This window comes from Notamacropus eugenii, chromosome 3 (assembly GCF_028372415.1).
Source record: "Notamacropus eugenii isolate mMacEug1 chromosome 3, mMacEug1.pri_v2, whole genome shotgun sequence".
Taxonomy (NCBI): Eukaryota; Metazoa; Chordata; class Mammalia; order Diprotodontia; family Macropodidae; genus Notamacropus; species Notamacropus eugenii.
In genome coordinates, this window is record NC_092874.1 from 294,519,598 (window position 1) to 294,540,558 (window position 20,961).

Sequence of the window (20,961 nt, forward strand, 5' to 3'; positions counted from 1 at the left end):
TGAGAAAATTACTATGGTATTATGAAATTAGAAACTTATCATGGATAAAACCATTGTCTACAATTGCCCAAACATAATATTGACCCATGAAAATTTAAGAACAATATTTTTAATAGTCAATATTATCCCAAATATACAATCTCTAACTATGAGTAATGGAAGTACTGGAATGGAAGTAATGGAAACTCCTCAAATTTCATGAAAGATACCAAAACCACATGGGAGCAGGATGAGGTGTACGTTATTCCCATTGTCCAGTCTGCAACTGGAACTTTGGCTAAAGGGCTGAAGACCAAGGTCTCCCATTGCATCCTGGGCCATCTCCAGTCTTCCTGATGAATATCTGGTCACTGGATGGTGCAGGGGGTAAGTGAGTCTGGTGACCTGCACAGCCCTCCCTCACTCAAAACAAAGTCAATTGCAAGTCATGTCATCATTTCTCTGATGTCATGGTCCTCTTTGAAAACAAAGGACAAACACAACAACTGGAACTTTACAGAGGACAGAGAAACAGACCATAAACTTTTCACAGCTATGGATAGGGGGTGAATTTTTAACCAAAAAAAAAAAAAAAACCAACAGAGGCAATTATAAAAGATAAAGTAGAATTCCAATTACATGCAAATGAAAAGCTTTTGCAAGAACAAAATTAATGCAAGTAGATTAAAAAGGAAGCAGCTGACTGGGCGGAGGGGAGGAATCTATCAAATATTTCTGATAACTCAGATACCCAATATATAGAAAACTGATAGAAATCTATAAGAAGGAATTCCCCAATGATGAGCAATCAAAGGGTATGAGAAACACTAGCCACTCTGTATTACCAGTTCTTCCTCCAGTCATCTTTTAAAGACAAATTTTGTTGGCAAAGAGAGACCCTAAGGCACATAGTCATAGAGGGGAAGATACTACAAAACACTATCCCAAGGAAGCAGACAGAGATCTGTGGGCAACCCAAGCCAACGTCATGGCAATGGGATGGAAAAGAGAGGATAGAGATTCTGGACCAGAGAGAAGAGCCCACCTAAGATACAGTCACCAAACAGGAGGTATAGCAGTGGGGAGACTTGGGAGGAAGTGCATGATTTGGCAGATTCTTGTTTTAACTAATTATTCTTGCTGAGGTGCTAAGCTCAGTTCTTTCTAAGCTGCCAAAGAAATATAAAAGCTGTCAGCACCCTCTCAATGTAAGTTCCCTGAGGCAACACTTCTGTCACCCATCCTAGTTATGCCTCTGACTACTAGACACAGCACAATTCATATACAATCCTTGGTACAATGAATTCTGCTACAATGTAAATCCGTAAGTTGAAGCTAGAATGCATCCCTAGAATAATGTATGAAAGTCCAGAGATGGACTCCTGCCTAAGTAGGTAACTTGTGACATTGAAAGCACTGTATGGCTCCCTAAATTCAACTCAGTCCATTCTCATTGTACTATTCAATCTTGGGCCCAAACCAGCAGATGAAGAAACACTCAATCAACTTCCTTGATGGACTTCCCATCCTTCAGCATGCCACCTTCAGCACTGCACCATCTGGACATTGATCACTTTTCAAACACTTGTTTTTTTCCAGGGTGGATTATAAGACCAAAGTCCTTTGCCCTGCTGCAGATTTCACTGATTAGGTCTTGTAGAGATATGGATCTTAATGCTATTACTAAAATGTCTTCTTGGAGCAGGTACATTTGAAGGACCTTCCCATTGATAAGGAATTCTTCAGTTTGGATTCTGTGAAGAATATTCTCCCTAACAATGGAAAACATCTTAGATGAGAGCATATGTATTCTCAAATGGTGACAGTAAGTCATGAACCAGTCAAATCAACAAGCATTTATTAAGTACCTACTATGTACCAGAAACTGTGTGAAGCACTGGGGTTACAAAGAAAGGAAAAACAAAATAATCTCTGCTGTCCAGTTACTCACAGTCTAACATGGAAAACTATGCAAACAGTTATACACAAACAAGATTCAGGTCAGATAAACTGGAGACAATCTCAGAGGGAAAGTACTAAGATGAAAGGGGAATGAGAAAGGCTTCTTTATGAAGGCAGGCTTTAGCTGAGATCTAAAGAAGTCAGAGAGCCACCGTCAGGAGATGAAGTGTGCTTAAGGAAGTGAAAGGAGCCCAGAGTCACGGAATTGCAGAGTATGTGAAAGAGAGTAAGTTCTAATAGTACTGGGCCGCTAGGTGGTGCTGCAGTGGACGGAGCACTGGGTCTGGAGTCAGGAAGATTCATCTGAGCTAAAATTTGTCCTCAGACACTTACTAGCTGGGTGACTCTGGGCAAGTCGCTTAACCCTGTTTGGCTCAGTTTCCTCATCTGTAAAATGATCTGAAGAAGAAAATGGCAAATCACTCTGGTACTTTGCCAAGAAAACCCCAAATGGGATCATGAAGAGTCAGAAATAACTGAAATGAAAATGACTCAACAACAAAAACATAACTGGAAAGATACAAATAGTCCAAGGGTTTTAAGAAGCTGTATGTGTGGTCTCAGTCTGAGACATGAGGGGTATTGGAATAACAGACTTACTGCTAGGAGGGTCTAATCCCTGGAAGACTTCAGTTGAGGAAACTGAGGTCCGGAGTAAGTAGATGATTTCCCCAATGTCGCACCAGTTGTAATTTGAATTTGAACCTAGGATTCTCTAAAACCACAACAAGCAATCATTCCATTGAATGATGAGCCATCATTTTAGTAGAAGGACTTAAGTTATCTCCAGGGAGGGGAGAGTACAGTCAAGTATAGGAAGCTTTCCCTTTTACTGAGACATCTACCCTCTACATGGGTACTGGAGAAGGATAAACAAGTGAGTAAGCACTGATATCCAGAAGTCCTTCTAGACCCTTGTCTCCTAGACCTTGATCAAAGTTTCTAACTAGGCTCAAGCTAAGGTTTAAAATACAAAAGTGTTATCATCCAGTAGTTCATAAATTTATCACAAATTGGTCCATATTGGCTTCCATCCCATTAGGATTCCCAGCTCTTTCGCAAATTCTCATGACTCACCCAAAAGGAAAACACTCAAATTGTAGATTAAAGTACATTTAGGGATAGAGACTAGAGCAGTGACTTTACTGATATAGAGAACTCCCTGATGAGGAAAGTCAACACCTTCTCTTTGACATCTGTCTCTAGAGCACTAAGTAATGCCCAGGATCATATAGCTGGTATTTGCAGAAGTAGGACTGTCTTCTTGGTTTCAAGGCCAACTATTCACTATGGGGGATGGGGGGTCATCCTTTCTTGTTTCATGAACTACTTTAGTAGCCAGTGTGGCAAAGTATATACATATAAATATATGTGTATGTATGCATATATATATAGTGTATACATATGTATGTATGTATATGTATGTGTTGTGTGTGTATATATATATGTAAGTATATATAGTGTGTGTGTGTGTGTGTGTATAAATGGCAAACTACTCCAGTATCTTTGCCAAGAAAACCCCAAATGGGGTCACAAAGAGTTGGACACACATGAATAACTACACTTAATGGGTATATGACCCTGGACAAGACACTTAATCTCTATTTGCCTCAGTTTCCTCAACTATAAAATAAAGATAATGATAGCTCCTATCTCTCAGGCTTATTCTAAGGATCAAACATCTGATTTTTAAGTTCTTAGCACATAGTAGGTGGTTAATAAATGCTCATTTCCTCCCTTTCCTGCCTCCCTTCCCTCTGCTCTGAACCACCACTTCTTACAGGCTCTCGTTTCCTTTTCTTTCCCAATCATCCACAATCCTCACCAAATAATAGTGACCTTCTCCCTCCCTAGACTGCCCTTGAGGCAGAGTGGTTTCTAAATGAGTCAGGAGAAAGCCTTCAACCTACTTAATAGACCCTGGGGTATGAGCTGCAAATACCCAGCACTATCCCTTAATCCTTTAATTAGTCCCTGAGGTATGTGCCCCCAGGGCCTTGGTTTCTGCCAAAGAGCTAGAAAAGTCTGGGCCACAGGCTTTTGTTCTAAAACTCTCGAGCTGGCATTCAAGGCTCTCATGCTCTGATTTGCTCCACCTTTCCAGTGTTCTCTCCCAATTGCAGAGGCACAGATTTAGGCTTGATGTAAAGAGAAATTTCCTGAGAATTAAAGCCAGGCAAACATAGGATGGGCTGCTCGGGGAATTAGTGTCTTCTCCTGAACTGGAGATCTTCCAAGAAAGACCAGATGATGACCAATTGTCAGGGATATCAAAGTAAAAATTCCTGTTCCTATATGGTTTGTACTAGCCCACTTGGAGGCCCCTTTCTCATTCTGAGATTCTGAGGTGGAGCAGAGGTTTTCCTGAAAGGACAAGGAGAGTGTTTTTTTTTTACTTCTATAACCTCTCTCCAAATCCCCCAGCACTGGATAGATGGATGGATAAATGGTTGGGCAGGGATGGTCTTTTATCTTTTTGTGTCCTTAGTGCTTAGCACAGTGCCTGACACAGAGTATGTTTGATGGATGGTGGATGGAATGGACAGATAGATGGATGAATGGATTAGCTGGACAACAGATGGATCTACAGATGAAAGGATGAATGAATGAATAATTTGGAAGTGGGATATGTAACGGGAGTCTGAGCATACATGGTACAGAAGGAAAAGGCAACACCCTCTTCTGAGTGACAGGCATTCAAACACTCGAAGAGGTTGATGAATCCTTCTTCTCCATGCCCACCATCCTTACAATTACCGTCTTCTTTTGTCTAGACTAATTACCACCAGTTGCTTTAACTGCTCATTGCATAGAAATGTTTCCTTTTCCATCTTGGTCCTACACTAACCCTTACCCCTCTCAGTTTGTCAAAGTTATTTCTAAAATATGGCGTCCAGAAATGGACAAAACCTTCTGGATGGGGAGGGGTTCCCCAACTAAGTGTGACTGGAGCAAAAGTTCTTAAACCTCAAAGGATCCTTGGATCCTTGGATCCTTTGATTTCTTTTTTATTTTATGTATTTAAAAATATAGTCCTTACAAGGATCTACAGACACAAACAAAGTGAACCCCTGACTTGATGATCTCAGAGGTCAAATGACTAGTCTAGGAGAACTAAGGTGGAAAATTCCAGAGGACAAGGACTAGGTCTCATAGTTTCCTGACTCCCATCACTCCCAGCTAGGGCACAGATAGGTCCTCAGGAAGGAAGAGGGGGGTGATCTGGAGCAGAATGAGCCCAAACTGTCCCAGGAAGAGCAGCAGCCTCAGTCTCCAGCCCTGAATCTTCTTCAGGGTATGGCAGAGATCTCCAGTTTCTGGGCAGTGGCAGGAAGAAATTCTTTTGAATTTTTCTCCCAGGGCCAGAGGCACAGAGGTTCAGAGATTTTTTACTGGTGATTATCCGAGACAGTGTTTGTTGCCTGCCCAGGGAAAAGAAAGGGAACCTTTAATCAGAAATCTGTTCAGCAGGGCACAGGAAAGGGGTAGAAGAGAGAGGTAATGAGAGGAAAGAGGAAAATGAGGGGGAGAAGGAGGAAGAGGAAAAGGAGGAGGGAGAGGGGGAGGAGGAGAAAGCAGAATAGAAGGAGAAAAGAATATGAAAAAAGGAGGAGGAAGACGAAGTGAAGAAAGAAGAGGAGAAAGAAAAATGAGAGAGCAGGGAGGAGAAGGAAAAAAAGAATAAGGAGAAAGGAAATGGGAGAAAAAGAGATCGAGTATGGCTCTGTTTGTAACATGCTTTGTAATCCTTAAAACACTATAAATGCTAGCTATGATTATTACTAGGAGGATAGGGAAAGAAGCAGAGGATGAGGAAGAGCATCCTATGGAGAGACTAGGGCAGAGGAAAGAGAGAAGGGGAAAGAGGGAGGGTGAAGAAGGGGGGAAGAGGAGAAGGAAGGGGCAAGAGAGGAGGGGTAGGGGTGCAGCACAGACATGGAAAGGTTCTAGCTTCACCCCTCTGATCCCAGACCCCTGAGAGTGAGGTTGAGATCAGGTTTCCACCCTGAAGATCCCCGGACTCAACATCTTTCCTGGTCTTGGAATGCCCTCACCACTGTTCCCAGATCTCAGTGTAATGCCCACCCAGTCACTGAATCCATTCCTCTCATTTTACAGATGACGAAATCGAGACTGAGATACATTAAGTATCATGTCCAGGGTCACACAACCAGTCTCTGCAGAAGGATTTGAACTCAAGTCTATCTCCAAGCCCAGCACTCCACCCTCTGCATGATTGTACCGCTCAGCCCCCTCACTTCTCATCTACTTGCCATCCCTCTGCCCCCTTGTCCCTTTATTTCCTACCTCCTAACTTTATCTCTATTTCCCATCCCTCCTCTCCCTCCCTCCTTTGCTCCTGCCTCACCCCCCTGACTTTCTCCTCCTCTGGTTGGCCACCTGTCTCTGAACCTCCCCCTCACACACAACCTATCTCCCCCCTCCCTTGTTTCCTTCCTCCCAGCCCCCATCCAGCTGCTGGCAGTAGGTCTGCCAGGAAGCTGAAGATGATCAAAGGCCTTCAGTGCTGCCTGGGAGTGAGCCAGGAGCAGGGCTTGGCAGATTGGGTTCTTCTCATCTAGGCCCATCAATCACTCCAGCCCCCAGTCCCCTAATCAATCTGTTGTTCTTCTCGGGCTCCCTCCCATTTGTCTTCATCCCTGAAGAGCACAGCACAGCAGAACAGAGTGGGCAGCCCCTTTGGGCCAGCAGGGAAGGGGGCTTGGCAGCAATAGGCACAGCCATGTCTGCCTCACTCTGCCCTGCCAGACACTGACACAGCCCTCTAACACTGGCCCCTGCAACTTTTGTTTCTTCAACAGAAAGAGAGAGGGAGAGACAGAGACAGAGAGAGAGAAAGAGAGACAGAGACAGAGACAGAGAGAGAGAGAGAGATTCTCTCATATAAATTTGCCACTCATACACGTTCAGACACACCCATGGCATCTGAGGATTTAAAGCTGGAAGCCCTCAGAAGGCATCTAATCCAACCACCTTATTTTACAGATGAGGAAACTGAGGCACAGAGACGGGGAGTGACTTGCCCAAGGTCACACAGCAACGACTCGAACCCAATTCCCTGACTTCTAATCCAAGACTGTTTCCACTGTACCACACTACCTCTCCCTCATCCAGACACACACAGATACATGCTCATGTTCTCTGAGATATATCCACTGAGAAACACACACACATAGCTTCAATGCTCCACAGTCCCCTACATAGAGCTGCCATCTTCTGTGTCAACAATCTTCGCCCTGTAGACAGGGGTCCATAGCAGGAGAGAAAACTCTGGGAAAAAGAAAGAGGGAGAAAATGCTCTGTCCTCCACCCCTCTAAATTTCTATGTTCAGTGTGGGAAAGAGGTAAACACTTTAGGAGCTAGTCTTTTCCCTGTTGCTAACCTACTCTTGGACCTTGGGCTTTAGAGGATTGGACCAGAGCCAGCCTTCTGAACCTGGGGTCCATAAACTTGTTTGCTGTTTAATATTTTGATAAACGTATTTCACTATAATTGATTTCCTTTGCAACCCTGTGTTTCATTTTATGCATTTAGAAACATGATTCTGAAAAGGGGGTTGTTTGTAGGTTTCATAGACTGACTGCCCAAACAGATCCAGGAAACAAAAAAGCTTAAGACCTCCTAGACTAAATGGTCTCTCCCTCCTAGATCTGACTCTCCATGTTCTAAGGTCTCTCACCACTTCTAACATTCCCTTTTCTAAGGTTCCCCACCCCCAGCTCTCACAGTGTAGTTCAAAGGTTTTCCCCCAGCTCTGACAGTCTATCACTTGACTCTTTTTAACCAGTTTGTCCCTCCCCTCCCCCATGTCCCCATAGAAGCTCTGATTTTTCCTCATACCCATTTTATGGGTTCAGCAACATCATAGGATCATAGAAATAGGACTGGAAGGGACCCCAGAAGTCCCCTGGTCCAACTCCTTCATTTTGCAAGTGAGATCAGAGAGGTTGAGTGACTTTGCCACAGTCACACAGGCTGGGATTTGAAACCAGGTTCTCTGCATCCAAGTCCACAATTCCTTTTACTACATCACACAGCCTTCCCCTAGCTCCCCAGGCATATTAGAAGCATTTGTCTTCACTGGTATCCCCACCAGTATTGACTTGGTTCACTGTACTGGTCTAAGCACTTTGTGTTAGAGGGACATTCCGAGTTCCATGCCCAAGAGCCTCATGAAGTCAGATCCTAAATGGGGGGGGGAGGAGGGGAGAGGAGGAATGTTTGGGGGGAAGGAGTATGTGAATCTTGGCAGCCAGATGGGTGAGTTGGGATACAGGACGTTAATCCTGTGTCAGGCTTTCCCAAACCAGAGGAGGGGTCCAAGTTGGCAGCCTCTCCTCTTGACAGACCCTGCCTGCCTCCTTCCCCTCCTGCCTTGCTTCCCCCGATGCTGCTGCTGCTGCTGGGGCTGCTGCTGGGGCTTTATTGCTTCTCTACTCTGCTTCTGCCCTCCCTCCTAGCTGGGCCCCTGCCGCTCTCTTATTGCATCCTCAGTCTGAGGGGTTCCTCTTTGCTCCCCACTCCCACTTCTTCCTTTTATTTCTCTTTAGAATAGCAGCACAGAAAGCTCATTTCAGAAAAAATCGATTCCCAAGCTGCTCTGAGCTGAGACCTGGCTTTTTCATTTTGGAGAAATGAGCGTTAGAGGAAAGTTTGGAGACTTAATCACTCTGGGACCCCAGAAATCAGAGACCCACTGTTCCCTTCTCCCTGTTTATACACACACACACACACACACACACACGCACGCACGCAAGCACGCATGCACGCACGCACCATCTCCTCATAGGCCATAGACAGCAAGGAGTATTCCAAACCATAGAAGCAATGAAAGGAAAGAAATAGAGCAGCCTCTTGGTAAAGGATTCTAAATCTAGAGGGGAAAAGGACTCCAGAGGCCATGGAGTCCAGTCTCCCTATTTGATAGATGAGGAAATTGAGTCCCAGAAAGAGGAAAGGACTTGCCCAATGCCATACAGGTAGTAGTAGATAATATTTGAACCCAGGTTCTCTGACTCCAAATTCAGTACTTTTCTTCCTGTACCACCCTGATCAGCTCATCTCCTTTTCAAAAACACATTTCCCTGATGACATCATTTATTCCTCTTTTCCACTGAAATTCTTGTAAAATAGGGAGAATAATCCTTTGACTTCCTCTCTCACAAGTATATAAGTCAAGAAGAGGAAAAAATCCTCATGAAATGGCACCCAAGAAAAACTTAAGTGATTTGGTCAGGGTCACCCACCTAGTAAATGTTGGAGGCAGAATCTGGACCCACATCTGTTTTCCTGACTTAAGTCCAGCACTCTATTCATGACCCCATTCCGTTTCCTTCATTGACACAGGCTTTGTGAGCAAGAGGTTTTGTGAGTCATAAAGCTCTATAGAAATTAAAGTTTTATTGACCTTCTGGGTTAAGCTAATCTCAACAAAATGATGCTCCTTAAGAATTTCTCTGATTAGGGCACCCTCCTACTCAGAACTTTAGTGCCTCTCTACTATGTTATCCTTCTGAAGATCAAAGGTTTTTTGTGATCACAAAGCTGATTGAAGGCTGTTCGCAATGTTTATCAAAGACCACAGGGTCCCATCATCATGGTGTCTCTCTCCTGGAGGACCTTCTTGCACTTTACCACTGGGGTGGTGGGAATTTCTCTGGAAACCCCTTTATCAGACAATCGAAGTCACCGTTGGACTGCCCTCTACCCTACTGCTGCCAAAACCCCTCCACCGTCACTCCATGACTCCATGGCACCATCCTCTACACTGAAGATGGTCCTGCCCCAGGTAAATGCATTTCTATTTATAGCTTTGTCAAGGTAGACACTGAATAGGCATTGACTGGAAGAAATTTAGCAACCAGAAGTTAAGTAGGAAAATGCATGGACTTTCTGACCCTAAGTCAACAGATGACAGAATTACTATCCTTGGTGATCAGGAAATAGAATTTTAAAATAAGTTTCCAGTGCACTTAAACCTAAGGGCACTGGTTTGCCAAGGCAGCTGTGTTCCAAAGATCTGGGTGTCTGAAGCGAAGCATCTCTTCCCAGAGAGGAAATTCTCAGTCCAACCAAGTCTTAGAAAAATAGACCCACATTAGACGTGTAAAGGCCATTGAGAGTTTTCCCATTGACCAGCGATATTAGATCTTCTATCCTTTCTAAAAGACCTAAGGCTTTGGAATTTAAGCTAAAAGAGCCAGGAGTCTCCCCAGTTAGACTTATAAAAGAGTCTATTCCATCTGGTCTCAAGACAAGCTGACTCACCAGAAGATATTGACAGTCAGGAGGCCCCAGAGGAGTGAGTTGTTGCTCCAGTCATGTGTCTTGGGAGAAAGGGAACAAGCATTCATTGGACACCTAATTTATGTCAGGTACCATGCTAAGCATTTTACAATTATTGTCTCATCTGGTCTTCACAACAACCTAGGGAGGTCTTACCCACATTTTATGGTTGAGGAAATTGAGTCAAACAGCCTAAGTGACTTGTCCAAGGCCATACAGTCAGTAAACGTCTGAGACTGAATTTGAGCTCAGGTCTTCCTGACCTTAGGTAATGCACTGCATAGAGCCCTGGGTTTGGCATGACTTCAACACTCATGAGCTCAAATCCAGCCTCAGACACTTACTAGCAGTGTGACTGTTTGCCTCAGTCATCTCATCTGTAAAATGAGCTGGAGAAATAAATTGCAAACTTCTTGGCAAAATTGCCAATAAAACTTCGAATGGGGTGAGACATGGCTAAACAACTGAACAACAGCAATTGCCTGACTCCAAGTCTGCTGCTCTATCCACTGCACTACGTAGATTTTCCTCATTTATGTTCCCACCTACTCCCTTCCACCCTGAGCACATGTGCTCCTTAGGTATGGACCCTTCGATCTGTGTGCCCTGGCCATTATCAACTAATGGCGTGGGTATTTATGGGACAGTGTGTCCCAGATTTACAGGTGAAATATTTTATTGCTACTTTTATTTCTATGCCATTACATTAAATAAATGCCTTGCCTTTGAATTAATTGTGCCCTGTGGCTAACCAGAAAAGTAAACACATTGTCTGGGACTTTTAAGCTATGGTTTTAAGTGGGCATGAACCAGCAGAGTAACCTGAAACTGGAGCTATCTGGTCTGGGGGACAATCCATTGTGATGGTGAGTCTATACTTAGAATCTCAGAGCTTGAAGAAACCTCAGAAGTCATCAAAGCCAATCTGTATCAAAACAGGAATCCTCTTTATGGTATCATGAACCAATGATAACCTCTTGCCTCTTTGAAGACCCCCCATGAGGGTGAAATTGTTATGATGACCCACTTCATTTTTGGACCAGCTCTAATTGTTAGGAAGTTTTTCCTCATATCCAGCCTAAATCTGTCACTTTGCACATCCCACTCACTGTTCCTAGGTCTGGCTCTGGGACAAAAACACAAATCTAATCCCCTTTCCATGTCACAGTCATCCTATACACTGAATCTTCTCTTTTTCAGGCTAAATGTCTCTATTTCCTTCTAGTTGGTTCTCATATGGTCTGGTCTCCAGCACCCACAATATTTTCCTGTTTACTCTTCTCTGGGGTTGCTACGCCCATCCTGACCTAACCATGTCTTGTCTCCCCAGTTAGACTTATAAATCCTTTCAGGGCAGGGATCATGGGGAATGATGACAAGGAAGAAAAGATGGTGAACTGTCCCTGAGATCTCAAGGTCTCAGACAATATGATACATCTGAAAGAACATCAAACTTGGAACCAGGAGACTTGGCTTGGAATCCAAGCTCTAACACTAGTTGTATAACTGTGGTCAACTCACTTAATCTCTCTAAACCTTGAGTTTCTTGTCTGTGAAATGAAAATAATAATCCTTGCATGCCCTGTATCAAACAAGCACAAGCTATTATGTTTACTATGATTCTCCTAACATGAGACTCCTCCAAATATAAACCAATGAGAAGAATTGAAAAATCCATTAGTCAAACTGAGGGCTAGAACTAAAACATTAGTATTTATTTCCCTCTCTTGGAAGTTCCTTCCTCCACCCTTGTCCCCATTTCCCTGACTTCACCTCCAATCACAGAGGATGACAGAGCAAGAGACATCAGTCTTAGATTTGTAATTCCACTCTGTATGTAATGAGAGCACTGTCTGGCCTTGATAACCTTTAGGGAGAATCTTGCACTACCCTACGCCCCCCAAAAAAAGAAGAGTCAGAAGTGAAATGGCAGGCAGTGAATCTTGCCTCTGCACATACTGGCACCAGATTGGTTCTGTATGTTTCCATCACATAATGATTACGCTGCTAATGGTCCCAGGCCTTCTGAAAGATGCTATCGCCAGCTGGTGGTGGACCAAAGTCCTATCTCCAGTGGTTCAGTATCTTTGTCCTCATCATCATGGAGGCAAGAGCCCCTATACAGCATATGAGAGTGGTGAGAGATAATAAAAACTTCACCCAATCTATGAGTTCAAAGTTGCTCCCAGCTCTGGCATTCCATGTTCTAAGATCCATCTCGATCTGACAATCTATGTTCTAAGTCCCTTCTCAGCTCTGATATACCATGTTCTTATACATTATAATTATTAGAGCTAAAAGTTTGAAGGGAGAGGAAAAGGGGGTGTGAGGGGAGGCTGCTCTCTGCAAACCAAAAGTAAAGATAAAGATACCCAAGTTGTCAAGCCTTTCAGAGAATCTGGAGTTTTCAATTTCCCCAATCTAGGATTGTTCTTCTTTTCCTCCTCTTTCTTTTCCTTCTCCCTCTCCCTCTCCCTCTCCTTTTCCTCCTCCTCCTCCTCCTCCTCCTCTTCCTTCTTTTTCTTCTTCTTGTTCTTCTTCTTCTTGTTCTTCTTCTCCTTCTTCTCCTTGTTCTTCTTGTTCTTCTTCTCCTTCTCCTTCTTCTTCTCCTTCTCCTTCTTCTCCTTCTTCTTCTCCCTCTCCTTCTTCTTCTTCTTCTTCTCCTTCTTCTTCTCCTTCTTCTTCTTCTCCTTCTTCTTCTCCTTCTCCTCCTCCTCCTCCTCCTCCTCCTCCTCCTTTTTCTTCTTCTTCTTTTTTTCTTCTCCTTCTTCTTCTTCTTCTTCTTCTTCTTCTTCTTCTTCTTCTTCTTCTTCTTCTTCTTCTTCTTCTTCTTCTTCTTGTCATGACATCCCAAAGGATAAATTGAGCTAAGGTTTTAGCTCCCTTCCACCAGTACACCATGTTTTCTCTCTCTTCACCCTCACTTATTCATACATGATAGTATGGGAATCAAAGAACTAGAGCTAGAAAAAAACAGTCTTGACGATAATCTGGTTCAACCCTCTTATATTACAAGTAAAAAAGCTGAAACCTAGAGTGGAGAAGTCCAAAGTCATGCCGGGAGTTATTGCAAAGTCAGTATTCAAAGTAGTCTTCTGACTCAAAAGATAGGACTCTTCCTACTGCACCACAGAGTACATCCTGAACTTTACCACCTCCACCCTTTTGATCTTTTGTTTTGCTGTGCCTGGATTATTTTCCCCCATATTCATCATCATCTCTCTCTATGGAAATCTCCCCATCATTCACGGCCTAAGTTAAATGCCATCCCTACTCCATGAATCATTCTATAATTTTCTACAACTATAAATATCTCTCCTTCTTCTTAAACTCCATAGCACTCTGTATTTCTCTTCTAATGCCTTCTGCCTTGAATTATAATTATCTGGGTCCACAGAGTTGTAACTAAGAATTTTGCATGTGGGGAAAATGACATGAAGCATGTTTTTAGTTTGGGCAGAGGAAGGAGACAGAGAACCCTAGGGGCAGGGACAGCAGGGCAGGGCAGGGAGCTCACCCTAGCCTGCCATCTGGTAGCTTTCTAATTGAACTAATTGGTTTTGCTAACTAGGTTCTAATGTCTGTTGTTTCTATCCCGTTAAAGGATTATAGTTGACATTAGCACCCTATAAATTCAATATCCTCTAAATTGATAACATTGGAACAGAGCCCCATTTGCCTTGCCCAAGCTGTAGCTTTCAGCATCCATGTCTTATTTCTCCACTTTGAATGTAAACTCCATAAGAGAAGGGTCCATGTCTTACTTACCCATGTCTATTTCACGTATCCTGGTGTAGGACCCTGTAAATAGTAGGAACTCAAAGAATACATATTGGATGGAACAAGATGGGATATCCAACAAGGATCACAAGATAAATAGTAGACTCTAGAGCTGGCAAGTACCATAGAGATTACTCAGTGTAAGCCTTTCGTTGGACAAATGAGCTAAGTGAGGTCCATTGTGGTAAAGCTACTTCTCCAAAGTCACCCAGCTAGTAAGTAGCAGAATTGGATTCCAACCCAGGCCACTGGGTTGGAGGTCCCATATTCTTTCTGCTAAACCAGGAAGCCTTGTAATTGTCTACAACTACCAAGCCACCTAATCTCTGCTGAAAGAGCATTTCAATCTGTTTCCTACCTCAACCATGCCATCCCTGGAGGAACTTCTGACTCATTAACCCCTTCTCCCATAGCTACCTGGTATGGTCTTGCTGAGCTGTCTATCCAGAGTATGGAGGAAGAGTAGAAAAATAATGATAGCTCTTATTTATGAGGAATAGCACACAATGTCTCTGCAAGGCAAACCAGCTAATAATAATGATAATAATAACTAAAATTTCAATATCAGTTTAAGTTATGGATATAGCTCATTTGATCCTGGGATACAGGCACTGTTATTATGTCCAATTTGCCAATGAGAAAACTGAGACTGACAGAGATTTGGTGGATCTATCAAGGGTCACACGGCTAAGAAGCATCAAGGCTGGATTCAAGATCTTGCTGACTCTAGGTCTCTCACTCAATTCTCTGCATCCTCTAGATGTCACCGGTTATTACCTACATTTTACAGTGTGGGGGAAAGAGAGAAGGTTCCATGATCACACAACTAGTGAGCGTAAGAACTGAGCTTTAAATTCCTGACTCTAAGCTAAACACTCTTTGAACTAAAACATTAATTTTTATTTCCCTCTCCTGGAGGTTCCTTCCCCCCCTCCCCCATCCTCCTTTCCCTGACTTCACCTCCAATCACAGAGGATGACAGAGCAAGAGACATCAGTCTTAGATTTGTAATTCCACTCTGTACGTTATGAGAGCACTGTCTGGCCTTGATAACCTTTAGGGAGAATCTTGCCCTCCCCTCCTCCCCCCCCCCAAAAATTCTCCATTCAAAGGAACACAAGCTGATCTCCATCACTGGTGAGCTGGGTCTTTGTACATTACTTGGCCACTGGGGACTAAATGACCTCATGTCCCAGATCTGCCAGGACTGTCCCAGTTTAGGAAAAGCTCCATTGGCTGGGGCTGGGGACAGCTCTTGGCCTATTTCTGTCCAACACCCCTTTGGGGTGTCCAGACTAGATTTTGCAAGATAATTTGCCCTGCCCTGTCAACTCCTCCTTCCCAGCTCACAATCCATTACTCTCACCATCCCCATTTCTATCACACACACACACACACACACATACACACACACACACACACACACACACACACACACACACACACACACACCCTCTACCAACCAGTCAATATTTACTGAAAACTGACTAGGCATTGTGTGGGTGGTCCAAAGATTCATCCCACAAATTCAGGATCTGCTGGAATCACAGAATGTCAGAGCTAGAAGGATCATACAGATACAGTATTTCCATTTTTACAGAAGAGAATATTGAAGCCTAGAAAGGAGACAAGACATCCCCAGTCACACAACTGGGGAAAGAGACTGGCACAATGGAAAGAGCATGATATTTGGAACCACAGGTCTGAGTTCAAATCCTGATTCTGCCCATGAGTCATCTGCTCAGATGAGTCACTTCGTCCACTGCATATCAGTTTCTTCATCTGTAAAAATAAAGGGCTTGAAAAGAAGAACTCTAAACTTCCTTTAAGCTCTGAATCTATTATCTCAGGACTTGAACTCAAAGTTTCTGACTCCCAACAGATCCCTGGGCTTTTCACTACCCCACGTTGTATAAATGGCGCTCTCCAGAGTGCTGATATAATGCTAATTTAGAGGTTTTCTCTTCCTGTGTGGGTCTTCCAACAGCCCTATGAGATGGCTAGGGCAGGGATTATCATCTCCACCACGGAGGGGGGGGGGGGGCCTAGGGTCCAGAGAGGGGGAATTGGGGCAGTCAAAGAGCTAAGATGAATATTCCCCAGGTGTTTGTAAAAGACACCTTGCTGTCCTTGAGGGATTTATAGCCTAGTTTGGGAAATAAGGCACATATATGTAAAATGTTAAAGACCAGCACAAGGTCATGCTCCTTCTTCCTCTGAATTAACTGACACGAACCTCCTGTTCCTTCCCTTCTCAACCCTAATCCTACTATTTATTCTGTGTAGTTTAGGAAACCAGGGTGGCTTTTGGGCAGACCATCCAAAGACCTGTTCATGCCACTGTCTAGCTGGATGACCTAGAGCAAACCACTGAACTTCTCTGGGACTCAGTTTTTTCATCTATAAAATGGATTTGGACTAGATGGCCACTGGTCCCTTCTATGTCTACCTCCATGATCCTAGGGTCTGTAAAAGGAGGATAATAATTCCAAGGTGCCTATATCATAGTTGTTATGAGATTCAGGAAATAAGTTTGGTGGGATACTCAGCAAACCTGAAATCTTGTATAATTATACATAGATAAATGTTCATTATTATTGTTGGGGGAAGCTATATGGCATAGTGAATAGACAACCAGGCTTGAAATCAGGAAGACTAATCTTCATGAGTTCAAATTCAGCCTCAGACACTTAGTAGTTGTGTGATCCTGGGCAAGTCACTTAACACTGTTTGCTCAGATTCTTATCTGTAAAATGAGCTGGAGAAAGAAACAGCAAAACACTCCAGTATCTTTGCCAAGAAAACCCCAAATGGAGTCCCAAAGAATCATACATGTTGGAGAGGACAAAACAACAAGAACAAATCATCAGGGAGAGGGGCAGGGAACAACTGGAAAGAGGCTCCCCATGCTTTCTACCTCCCAGCCCTCCCAACTCTTTGTTTCTTCAAAGCCTTCACCCTCCTCAACCCAAGTTCGAGGGAAGAGGGCCTCTCCTCCACTCTCAGCCCACCTTAGCCCCAGGCCATTGCCCCTTTCTCTAGCCACAAGAGAGGACCAGAACAGTCAGTAGGGCCTCCTCTCTCAGCTAGAGCACCTTTTCTCCTGTGGAGATCTGGAAAGGGGGTATTATCCTTACTGAGGTTGTATGGCAACAGAGCCCCCTAATCCTGTAATTAGCCCTGATTGCTTCAATCACCTCCCAGTGGTAGCCGATTCCCTTGCAACAGATAGTGTCAAAAATACCAATTATCTCCACTCAATAACACTCCACAGAGGGAACCACAGAGAGGTAGCCAAGGCTCAGAGGCAGGAGGCCAAAGGCCAGGAGGCCAGGGGGCCAGGGACCAGAGGCCAGAGGTTAGAGCCAAGCCTCTCCCCTTATCCTTTATGGCCCGAATGAAGGGGAAAGGAGAGTTGACCCCAAGGAAGGGAAGCTGCAAGGTATATTAGAAAGAGCAATGACTTGGAAAACAAAGGATCTTGTGACTGCCACTTATGACCTTGGGTATATTACTGTATCTCCTGAGGCTCACTTTCCTTGAGTGTTAAATGGGGAGAGGAAGAAAAAGAGTAGATAGCCCCTGAGTATGTCTCCATCTCTAGGCTATAAGGCTGTGCCTGGCTTCTGGCTGGCAAGAATCACAAACAAGATGTGAGGAAGCCCTTAGGGCAACTGAGCTATCAGTTGTTCCCCAAAATCTATGTTCCCTCACCCACTTTAAGAATTCTCAAAGGCTGCCTACCAAAAACCCTCTCTGCTCAGGTACCAGCTCCTCCTGTTGCTTCCTCCAGAAAACCATTCCTGACCTCCTAATGAACACTTACCTTTCTCTCCTCAGATTTTCTTAGAGAGAGTCCTTTGTCACCTTCCTCCCCATCATACGCTACCTAGAATGTCATACCTACAGGTAAACAGGGTGACCTCACTAGATTGTAAGCTCTTTGTGGGCAGGGACTATTTTGTTTGAGTACAGTCTGGAACATAGCGTAGATAAAAATTGGTGGGATAAACATTGATGTAATGAAATAAAAATACAGACCCAGGAGACACTTTAGAGCAGGAAATGTCAGAACTAGGAAGGATTCTGAGAACATGGAATGTCAGAATTTACAGAGGTAGATGGACTAACTCATCTTTTTTAAGAGAAAAGGAAACAAGCAGAGAAAGGATTTGCCTGAAGTCATACTATTAGTTTCTGGCCAGACTAAGGGTAGAATCCAGGAGAGTCCTAGTCCAGCAGCAACTGCCCTAAGGATATGTCCAATTGTTTGCCTGCACTGAATCAGTGGGGCATTGTTCCCATATAACTGCTGTATGCATCCCAGGGCCTGGGACTCACAGCCATCTCAGTAATACTCATCACCAGGTTGGCTAAGAGTGATGGGCTTTTATTTAGCACTCAAAGATTTCAAAATCCTTTTATCACAATAACTCACTGAGGAAGATGGTGGAGAAAAGGTACTAACTTGTCTGAGCTTTTCCCAAAACCCATCTGAACACCTATAAATAATACCATTAAACAATTCCTGTAGCAACAGAACCAACAAAAGGACAGGGTGAAATAATTTTCCAGCCAAAGACAACTTAGAAGTTCAGCAGGAGAGACCTGTTGCACCTGGGTGAGAATGGAGCACAGTCCACCCACCTAGGCCCCAGAAAACCAGGAGCAGGCCTTGGGAGCTACTGAACCTACAGCAGCAGCAGCTGCTTCCAGAACTCTCAGTCTACAGATGGGGGGGGGAGGGCGGTGTCAAATAACTGGTCAGAAGGAGATTACAAGGGTCTCTTTTCTGGCAATGAAGCAGGACTCTGTTGCTTTGCCCATCCTTGCATCTAGTTCACAGTCCTGGGTGGCAGTCCCAGGGTGAGGAGGTGCATTAGCACACCAAAACGTGCAGCCACAGTGGAGCAGGGATCCTGATCATAGTTCCAGGGCAGAAAAGAGTGCTTGTGATCACTCATAGACCAGAGCACAGGGCAGAGGAGTAGTAAACACATTTCTCCTTAGATCATACCTTGGAAGAACTGAAAACTTATAGGTCCCTAGAAGTATCTCTGAAAACAGTTGTACAAAAACGCTGAAGTTTGAGGCAGTATGCCCTTCACCCTGGAAACAGTCTTACTTTTACAAAGAGTTAAAAGTTAAGAACTAGCCTGGGAAAATGAGCAAACCACAGAAAAAAAATTCTGACCATAGAAAGTTACTGTGGTGACAAGAAAGATCAAAACATACACTCAGAAGAAGATAATAAAAGCCAAAGCTCCTACATCCAAAGCGTCCAAGAAAAATATAAATTAGTCTCAGGCCATGGAAGAGCTCAAAAAGCATTTTGAAAATCAAGTAAGAGCATGAAGAGAAATGAGAATGATGCAAAAAAATCATAAAAAAAAAGAGTCAACAGTTTGGTAAAGGAGACAAAAAAATACTGAAGAAAATAACACCTTTTCTACCTTGTCCTACAGGAAAAGAGAGAAGGTGGAGATAAGGGAAGGGAAGGGTGTGATAGAAGGGAGGGCAGATGGGGGGAAGGAGTAATCAGAATGCACAGTGTTTTGGGGGGAGGGAAGGGGAGAGATGGGGAGAAAATGTGGAACTCAAAATTTTGTGGAAATGAATGTTGAAAACTAAAAATAAATAAATAAACATAGAGAATAACATCTTAAAAACATGAACCAAGCCAAATGGTAAAAGAGGTACAAAAAGGCAATGAGAAGGAAAATTAGCAAAAAAAAAAAAAAAAAAAAAAAAAAAGGAGCAAAAATTCACTGAAGAAAAAAAAACTCCTTAAAATGTAGTATTAGTCAAATAGCAAAGGAGGTAGAAAAGCTTACTGAAGAAAATAATTCCTTAAAAATCAGAATTGAGCAAATAGAAGTTAATGACTTTATGAAAAATCAAGGAATAAAACAAAATTAAATGAATGAAAAATAGAAGACAATGTGAAATATCTCACTGGAAAACAGATTCAGAAAAAATAATTTTTTAATTATTGGACTATCTGAAAGCCATGATACAAAAAATGAACCTAGTCATCACCTTTCAAGAAATTATCAAGGAAAACTGCCCTGATAGTCTAGAACCAGACAGTAAAATAGAAATTGAAGTAATCCACTGACTCCTGAAAGAGATCCCAAAATGAAAACTCCCAGGAATATTATACCCAAATTCCAGAGCTCCCAGGGCAAAAAGAAAATAATGCAAGCAGCCAGAAAGAAAAAATTCAAGTATTGTGGAGCCGCAGTCAGGTTTACACAAGATTTAGCAGCTTCTATATTAAAGGCTCAGAGGGCTGGGAATATGATTTTCCAGAGAGCAAAGGAGCTAGGATTACAACCAAGAAACATCTACCCAGAAAGACTGTAATCCTTCACAGGGGGAAATGGATATTAATGAAATAGTGGACTTTCAAGCATTCTTAATTAAAAGACCAGAGCTGAATAAAAAAATCTGACTTTCAAATACAAGATCCAAGAGAAGTGTAAAAGGTAAACAGGAAAAGAAAATCATAAGAGACTTAAGAAGCTTAAACTGTTTACATTCCCACATGGGAAGAGGACATTTGTAACTCATAAGAACGTTCTCATTATTAGGGCAGTAAGAAGGAGTATAGAAAGACAGAGGGCACAAATGTGAGTTGAATATGAAAGGATATCTAAAAAAATAAACCTAAAGGGTTAGCGAGGAATGTACTGGGAGAAAGGAAAAAAAGGAGGTAGAATGGAATGAATTATTTCACATAAAAGAGGCAAGATTAAGATTTTGCGGTGGAAAGGAAGAGGGGAAAGGTGAGGGGGAATGAGTGGACCTTAGTTTCATGAGAATTAACTCAGAGGGAAGAACATACACACTCAATTGGGTATAGAAATCTATCTCACCCTACAGGAAATTAGGCGGGTAAGGGCATAAGGAAAGGAGGGGTGGTCATAGAA